This window comes from Salvelinus namaycush, chromosome 3 (assembly GCF_016432855.1).
Source record: "Salvelinus namaycush isolate Seneca chromosome 3, SaNama_1.0, whole genome shotgun sequence".
NCBI classification, from domain to species: domain Eukaryota; kingdom Metazoa; phylum Chordata; class Actinopteri; order Salmoniformes; family Salmonidae; genus Salvelinus; species Salvelinus namaycush.
This window is the reverse complement of record NC_052309.1, coordinates 50446936-50456581: the sequence shown is the minus strand read 5'-3', so window position 1 is coordinate 50456581 and position 9646 is coordinate 50446936. Positions and strand designations below refer to the sequence as shown.

Below are 9646 nucleotides of genomic sequence, written 5' to 3'. Positions count from 1 at the left end.
CATCAGGGGTGCATGCTCATTCCATCCTGTACTCCCTGTTCACTCATGATTGCACGGCCAGGCATGACTCCAACACCATCATTAAATTTGTCGATGACACAACAGTGGTAGGCCTGATCACCGACAACGACGAGACAGCCTATAGGGAGGAGGTCAGAGACCTGGCCGTGTGATACCAGGACAACAACCTCGGCAGAAGAATGAGTGCTGGGAGGGAGGGGGGTGGTCAACATGTCCATAATTGATTGAGGCTTATCCCCCCAAAAATATTTTGGGTATCAGGTTGATTGTGGAGGTCTGCACACTGCAAAATGTATAGTAATTTAGACAAAAAATGCATTGAGATACCGATCTGTCATTAACATGCCACTCGCGACAAAAGCTCCAGCAGAAATGTCATAGCTAGAATCCATAAATGCAATTGTGTAATGAAGCATATGTATAACTGCATGAAGCGAAGCTCTTAAGCTGAAACATTCTACTTCAATGGTTTTATATTTAAGCGCTATGGAAACAATCTGAGTCTACAGATCCCTTGTGTGTATTTTAGATTGTACAACCCAGAGTGAAGGGTTTGAAAGTATGAAGTGTCTGGTTTTATGTGTTGATTTTGCTCACTTTAATAGAAGTATAGAACCTCCTTTTGATAGAAGCTATAATCTAATGCTTATCTTAAAATTTTACGATAATTATCACAGAATCACAACAGGAGGTAATGTGAAGGAACAATTTATGTTTATGCTTTCCAATAACCAACTTGACTGGGTTCATGCAAGTGACTGATTGAACATGCCTGGGAGGAATCCTCACTATCAGTATAAGCAATTTGGCAGTATGCCCAGAACATTGTTTTGAGAACGGAACGGGTTGTCTCAGTTTCAAAGTCTCAGCTTGGAGAGAAGAAGCCTTGTGAGGTATTGGTCGGGCACATGCATGAGCCAAACGTAATGATGAATTAATGATGAATAATGAATAAGCTAAATCATACAAATATAACTTGTCTGTGTAAGCAGTTTATAATAAAACTAGAGGTACTGCCCCAGGCAGAGCTCCCAACTGACGTGTACTATTGTGCATTAAGTTTGTTGGAACCTCTCCAGCCTGCTGATAATAAAGAATGATTCATTTAAGATTGACTTCAGGTGTCCCTGGCGGTAAATTCCACAACATTTGTTTTGAATTCATGCTGTAACACAACAAAATATGGAATATGTGAAGGGGTCTGAATACTTTCCGAATGCACTGTATCATATAATAGTAATAATTTATATAATTCTGTGAATAACACTTGTATCTTTTATCGATGTTTATTATGAGTATTTCTGGGATTTCTGTGGCTATCTGCAAGATCACCGGATGTTTTGGAATCAAAACATTACTGCACGTAACGCGCCAATGTAAACTGAGATTTTTGGATATAAGTATGCACATTATCGAACAAAACATACATGTATTGTGTAACATGATGTCCTATGAGTGTCATCTGATGAAGATCATCAAAGGTTAGTGATTAATTTGATCTATATTTCTGCTTTTTGTGACTCCTATCTTTGGCTGGAAAAATGGCTGTGTGTTTTTTTGACTTGGCTCTGAACTAACATAATCATATGTTGTGCTTTCGCTGTAAAGCCTTTTTGAAATCGGACACGATGGGTAGATTAACTTCTTGTCATTAGGGGGTGCTGTTGGCACTTTGTAATAATGACGTTCCCAAATTAAACTGCCTCGTACTCAATTCTTGCTCGTACAATATGCATATTATTATTACTATTGGATAGAAAACACTCTCTAGTTTCTAAAACCGTTTGAATTATATCTGTGAGTGAAACAGAACTGGACTTAGAGCAATTTTCCTATGTGTATGTGAGAATGCCAAATTTTGCAAGCTGCTCTGAGACCTGTGTATAAATCTGCCTGTCTTCTATTGGTTGAGATGCACTGCATACGCCTTCCCCTGGATGTTAGCGAATAGGGAGACTTGAAATGGAGTCTCTACGTAGATCTCAAAGGTTATAAATCACTTGGCAAAGACGTGTCTGTTCTTTTCCCTCTTCGCTCTGACGCACTGAGGACCTTGGCATATTGTACTAGAACCATCGGTTATAGATCTTAGAAATTTCCGGCTGTGTTTTTATTCGATATAGGCTTTAAAGACATCATAATCTTGTTATTTTAAACCGAATTATATCAGTTTATGTCAGTATATTGCGATTTTCGGGTATTTCATTTCCTGGCGTTCTAGGGGGTTGGGTATCTCTCTCTCACATGCTAATGTTTACTGCTAATTGCAACGTTGAAGAGGACGTTATACAACCTAGCAACGATTCTTTTGGACAAAGGACACCTTTCCCAAGACTCTGATGAGAGTTCATCAAAAAGTAAGAACTATTTATGCTAATAATTCGTTGTTCTGTTGAAAAATGTCAAATGCATAAGCCGCCATTAATTGCAGTGCAGCCTCGCTTTATTGCACGCTGTATTTTGAAGTAACGTTAATTTTAAAAATGTAACCCAGCGATTGCATTAAGAACTAATTTGTCTTTCAATTGCTGTCCAACCTGTATTTTTTTGTCAAGTTTTGGAATAGTTACTGATTAGAATAGGTGCCTCTCCAAAGATTTCTCCTGACATTTTCTGGGCAGCTTTGCTACTTTTCTCATTGTATAACCACGATTTGTGGCGCTAAATATGCACATTTTCGAACAAACTCTATATGCATTGTGTAATATGATGTTATAGGACTGTCATCTGAAGAATTCTGAGAAGGTTAGTGAAAAAATTAATATATTTTGGTGGTTTATACGTTATCGCTATATTTGGCTTGAATCAATGCTGTTGTGATGTTTGCTATTGTGGTAAGCTAATATAACGCTATATTGTGTTTTCGCTGTAAAACACTTAGAAAATCTGAAATATTGGCTGGATTCACAAGATCTGTGTCTTTCATTTGCTGTACGCTGTGTATTTTTAAGAAATGTTTTATGATGAGTAATTAGGTAATACACGATGGTCTCTGTAGTTATTCTAGTCGCTTTGGTGAGAGTTGTGATGGTGGCTGCAATGGTAAACTATGATTTATACCTGAAATATGCACATTTTTCTAACAAAACATATGCTATACAATAAATATGTTATCAGACTGTCATCTGATGAAGTTGTTTCTTGGTTAGTGGCTATTTATATCTTTATTTGGTCGAATTTGTGATAGCTACTGATGGAGTAAAAAAATGGTGGAGTAAAAAAGTGGTGTCTTTTGCTAACGTGGTTAGCTAATAGATTTACATATTGTGTCTTCCCTGTAAAACATTTTAAAAATCAGAAATGATGGCTGGATTCACAAGATGTGTATCTTTCATTTGGTGTCTTGGACTTGTGATTTCATGAACATTTTATTATATGATATCCCTGTGGCTTTAGGCTAGGCTATGCTAGTCAGCTTTTTTGATGGGGGGATCCCGGATCCGGGTTTGTGAGGCGTTAGAGGTTAACAAGATGTTTATCTTTCATTTGCTGTATTGGACTTGTTAATGTGTGAAAGTTACATATTTCAAAAAAATATATTTGAATTTCCCGCGCTGCCTTTTCAGCGGAATGTTGTCGAGGGGTTCCGCTAGCGGAACGCCTGCGCTAGAAAGGTTAAGGATGAGCTTGTGGCTCGGGAATTGCCCACAGATCTTGACTCCCTCATCACTTTGACCTTCCGCATCGATGGGAGATTGTGGAAACAACAGATGGAGAGGGAATTCGACGTCACTCACACGTCCAGGGATTCCACCTTGCCTCCGAGCCATCCCGGAAGATCACGATGGTCCCGTGGCCGAGAGCACCTGAGGTTTCCCGACCTTCCTCGAGAGTCAGCGAAGAGGGCCAAGGCACTGTTTCCCGAGTCCATGCAACTAGGCAGATCTGGGCTGTCGCCAGCGGAATGGCAACACAGGATCAGCACAAGGAGCTGTCTGTATTGCGGGACTTTTGGTCATTTTGTGTCCTCGTCCCCGGTAAAGGACCAGGCTCACCAGGGAGCGAGTACTCAGGTGGGCCATATGGAGAACGTTTCTGCTTCCTTTACTCGCACTCCTTTTCATGTCATTCTGCTGAGGAGGAACCAGTCCAGATCTCTCCGGGTCCTCATTGACTCTGGGGCAGATGAGAGCTTTTTGGACGCCACACTGGCTTCCGAGCTAAACATCCCCACTCAGCCTCTCTCCATTCCCATGGATGTTAGAGCGCTGGATGGTTGCTCTATTGGTCGGTTCACCCATACCACCACTCCCATCAACCTACGTGCATCAGGGAATCACAGCGAGACCATTCAGTTCCTGCTCATCAAGTCCCCCCAGATTCCCATAGTGTTGGGATTCTCCTGGCTCCAGCGACACAATCCACTCATCAACTGGTCTACGGGGGCTATCATGGGCTAGAGTCCGTTCTGCCACGCCCACTGTCTGAAATCATCGCAACCTGCCCGGGACGCCTTCCTGGATCCTCGGAGGTGGCTCCGGACCTCTCCTCCATGCCCACGGAGTACCAGGACTTCCGGGAGGTGTTCAGCAAGCCCCGGGCCACTTCCCTTCCGCTGCACCGCCCCTATGACTGCGGGATTGGCCTTCTCCCTAGTACCACGCCGCCCCGGGGAAGTCTATACTCACTGTCGGGACCAGAGACCAAGGCTATGGAGAATTACATTGGGGACTCCCTAGCTACAGGATTTATTCATCCATCCTCCTCTCTCGCTGGCCCAGGGTTCTTCTTTGTGGAGAAGGACAAGACCCTGCGCCCATCCATTGACTACCGGGGACTCAATGACATCACTGTGAAAAAACGTTGTCTGCTACCACTCATTTCCTCGGCCTTCAAGTCGCTCCAGGGGAACACAATTTTCTTCAAGCTGGATCTACGAAATGCCTACCACCTGGTGCGGATGCAAGAGGGGGACGAGTGGATGACCGCCCTCAACACGGCCAGCGGCCACTACGAATATCTGGTCATGCCCTTTGGCCTCACCAATGCCCCTGCTGTGTTCCAGGCTCTGTTGAATGATGTTCTCCACGACATGCTGAACCGGTTCGTCTTTGTCTACCTTGATGACATCCTCGTCTTCTCCCACTCCCCCCGGGAACAGGTGCTCCATGTCCGGCAAGTTCTCCAGCGCCTTCTGGAGAACCAGTTGTTCATTAAGGCGAACCCCATCGCTCCTCCATTCCCTTTCTGGGCTACATCATCTCTGCTGGGAGTGTCCAAATGGATCCCAAGAAGGTGAAAACGGTGGTGGGTTGGCCTCAGCCTACGTCCAGGGTGCAGCTGCAACTCTTCCTGGGGTTCGGGAACTTTTATCGCCGCTTTATCTGGGGTTACAACACCCTGGTCTCCCCCCTGTCTGCCCTCACCTCTACCAAAGTTCCGTTCACGTGGTCTACGGCCGCTGACCGGGCGTTCCGGGGCCTTATACACCGCTTCACCATGGCTCCAATCCTGGTTCATCCGGCCCTTCCCATCAGTTCATGGTGGAGGCCGATGCTTTGGATGTCGGAGTGGGGGCTGTCCTGTCCCAACTTTCTGCCCTGGACCTTAAGCTGCATCACTGTACCTTCTTCTGCCACGACACGGATAGGAATTACGATGTGGGGAATTGGGAACTTCTTGCGGTGAAGATGGAATTGGAGGAATGGACGCACTGGCTCGAAGGGGCGGAACATCCATTCATTGTGTGGACCGACCACAAAAACCTGGAGTGAGGGTCCCTGCTGTTTACTAGGTTGAACTTTTCCCTCTCCTACTGGCCGGGGTCCAAGAACGTCAAGGCCCTGTCTCGCCACTACAACCCAACGGCTACCACCTCGGAGCCCAAGACCATCCTTCCCACCTCGTGCCTGGCGACGGCACCCAGCTGTGGTATTTGGAAACAGGTTCGGGTGGCGCAGCGGTCCCAGCCAAACCCTGGGGGGGGGGGGGTCCAGATAATCGGATGTTTGTGCCTGGTGCTGTCTGCTCCGCGGTCCTGTAGTGGGCCCATTCCTCAAGGCTTGCCTGCCACCCAGGCTCCTGGCTCCTGGTCTTCGTGCGACAACGCTTTTGGTGGCCAACCGTGGTTCCAGACGTGGCCGCCTTTGTTGCCACCTGCACGGTCTGTACATGGAACCAGACCCCTCGTCAAGCTCCGGCTGGCCTCCTCCATCGCCCCTGCTCTCACATCTCCCTGGATTTTGTCACGGGTCTCCCCCATCCTGACCGTGGTGGATCGCTTTTCCAAGGCCGTCCACTTCATTCCTCTCACCTCTCCCAAGGTGACGGCCCAGCTCATGGTGCAGCACGTCTTCCAGATCCATGAACTGCCAGTGGACACGGTTTCCGACTGCGGCCCTCATTTCTCGTCCCGGTTCTGGAAGGCGTTCTGCACCCTCATTGGGTCATCAGGCCAGCCTGTCCTCCGGGTTCCACCCCCAGTCTAACGGCCAATCAGAGCCAGCCAACCAGGACCTCGAGACCCCTCTGTGCTGCCTGGTCTTTGCCAACCCAACCACCTGGAGCCAGCAGCTGGTGTGGTTGGAATATGCCCGCAACACCCTTGACCCACTGATATTCCAGTGTTCCCTGGTATATCGGTCCCCGCTCTTCCCTGAGCAGGAAGAGGAGGTCGGCATACCTTCTGCCCAGATGTTTGTCCGCCACTGTCGTCGTACCTGGAGGAGAGCCCGGTCTGCCCTCCTTAAGACCACCTCTAGGTATCGACGATAAGCGGATTGCCATCGGACCCCAACTCCCCGGTATTGTCTCGGGCAGAAGGTATGGCTATCCACCCGGGATCTGCCCCTCCGGGTGGAATCCAACAAACTTTCCCCCGGATTATCGGCAAGTTCCCCATTTCCATTAGCCCCTCTGCTGTTCGTCTTCTGTTGCCCCGTACCCTTTGTATGCATCCCACCTTTCATGTGTCCAGAGTAAAACCCATGTCTCACAGCCCTTTTCCTCCTGTTTCCAGGATAATGTCTGAGTGTTGGAGTGTGCCCCTGGCTATCCGTACATTTTCAAAACAAGGAAATCATGCCGTCTGATTTGCTTGATATAAGAAACGTGAAATGATTTATACTTTTACTTTTGATACTTATTAAGTATACTCAAGTTTCAATTTTACTTTTACTCAAGTATCCACCACTGAATATAGCTCTGACGACAGAATTTCCCTCTTGAAATTGATTTCGGTGACGCTGGTCGGCCCCTGGATGATGGAGCAGAAATACAGACAGTCACCCAGGCAGCCACTGCACCAGAGGGGCAAGTTCTCCCAGGAGACTCACTGCTTCTTTTCCTTCTCCTCTTCCTTCTACTTCTTATTGCTTGGAAAAATAGGCTCTATATGGGTAGGCCTCGCATTCCTCCTGTGGCTTTTTTTCTGAACCAAGACATTCCGGATGTGGAGTCTGGCTAAGCCTGTGGATGCTAATGATAACAGAGCTACCGTTCCGCTTAAAATTAAATAGGCTAGAACAAGGCTCAATGACAGCTGTACAGCACTCTTTTTCCAGGGGATAAAATTATGAAGATTTTCACTGCAAGTCGTCTCCATTTTTTGGGTGAACGTGACAGTGCTGGCTACTGATCCGGACCAGGAACCTAGTTGATTTTATCAGGGATCGGTCTCTAGAGGTTGACTCTATTGCCTGATTGACTGATTAGAGTGATTGACACTACAGGTAACCTTGGAGCCAAACTGCTGGGAATAGACTGATCACCTGTGGCTGTGCATTCTGCATTAGAGCATGCCAGAGACATGTTGATATGCTGTAAAGTTTTATGACTGTGTTGTCATTTGAGTCATTTTAGAAAGCTCCTATATTTAATTTTTTGTACAAACATAGCCTAATACAAATATAATTTTCTCTGAGTACTTTGCTTTCTAATGTTACTGATTTGTTTAAAAATGTGTAATATTAAATCACTACCATCTGCAACTAATTTCTATGTGAATTTATTCACATTGGTTTATACAATGAAAGCAAACAAGTCTGCACATGTGGTGATTTGCTTGACCCGCAACACAATCTGATTCATGCATCATTTCGTACACAAAACAAAGGTCCATGTAAGGCAGCCGGCTTTTTATTGTAATCAAATTATAAGGCGGTTTTACATCCCCATTTATAACTTTTTTCCCCTCTTGAATAACATTTCTAAAACGTTTCGCGATACAAGAATCAACAATGGTCTGGTCGCTTGTTTCCAGCCACAGGGGCATTTAACGGGCACAGCACATCCAGAGGCACGCTACAGAATGGCGGAGGGTGAAATCACTTTACTATCCTTGGGGCCAACGACACAGGACTGTCAAAGCAAGACTGCAGACCTCTCACAAGGCTCTACTGTATGAACGGAGGACATCTTCAGATCCTACCGGATGGAACTGTAGCAGCTGGCAGAGATGAAAACAAATATGGTACACACTACTGTACTTAGATTAGCCTACAAAAATGTATATAGTTAATGTTTTGTTTTGGTATAGACAGCATACTTCCACCTTTTGTTTACAGTTAGGGAATAGCATATAGGCCTATAAGCTACTGATCTATAATATGTTATGTACATAATAGATTGTTGAATATGTTTATTTCATTATGAAATTATATCACTTTTAGGAAGAATTTGGAGAGAGCAGCCTCATTCTCAGGCCTCTCTAATGATGCTCTCATTATGGCACAACCTAATGGCAACTACCAATACAATCACCCCTTAGCTTTGACACCATGCTTGTGTATTTGTGCTCTAGACATTCTAAATGTTAAAGCAGTGAGTGCTGGTGTGGTGGCCATCAAGGACCATGAGTCGGGCCGCTACCTGGCCATAGACAAAGATTGTAATCTCCATGACTGACTCCATAGTGACTGGTAACACAGTGTAGAAATGACTGTATTGAACTCTGCCTCAAATCAAAAAGTTACAAGTCAGAAGTCAGGTGGAAAATAACTGTGTAGCTTGAATGGAGGAGGCCTTATGTGGAGGAGGCCTTATGTGTTCTTAATCTAACCTTGTCTATTCCAGAAAACTTTGAAGGATGAGTGTTACTTCCCGGAGAAGACGGAGGAGAACTATTACAACACGAACAGGTCTCAAAAGTACCAGGACAAAGACTGGTTCCTAGGGCTCCAGAGGAACGGGCAGCCTAAAGCTGGCCCAAGGACACACATAGGCCACAAAACCATCTATTCTGCCTCGGCCTGTTGACAACACCCCCATGTGAAGGCAAAAGACAGCAAATGTCAACAAGGACCATGCTACAGAAATCAATCACCTCCGTTCACTTTGACCAGTGTGCTCTTAAAAACCTTTTACTGCAGTGGGCGTAATCAGGGTCACACAGAGTGATCCTTGTTAGTCTTAAACAAATCTAGTTTGAAACAAAAGTATACACCTCACACACGGTTATGGGTACCATGTCAGATATAGAGTTGACATTTATTCAATTTTGAGTTTGCATCCCTATATTACACTTTATATACATCACAGAAGACTGAAATATAACAAAACTGTTTGACATAAAAACATCAGATTTTTGTCTGTTTAAAAAAAAAAACTTTATTAATTATGAAATTATACAAAATATTAATTACATTCCACCCATGAGGCGAAAGAGGACACTGTTGGTAATTGACTG

The 9646-nt window shown here is 45.1% G+C and overlaps 1 pseudogene; it reads left to right on the top strand.

Moving 5' to 3' along the window:
- Positions 1-8269: 8269 nt before the first annotated feature.
- LOC120044398 lies at positions 8270-9232 on the top strand (annotated as a pseudogene).
- The last annotated feature ends 414 nt before the right edge of the window (positions 9233-9646 follow it).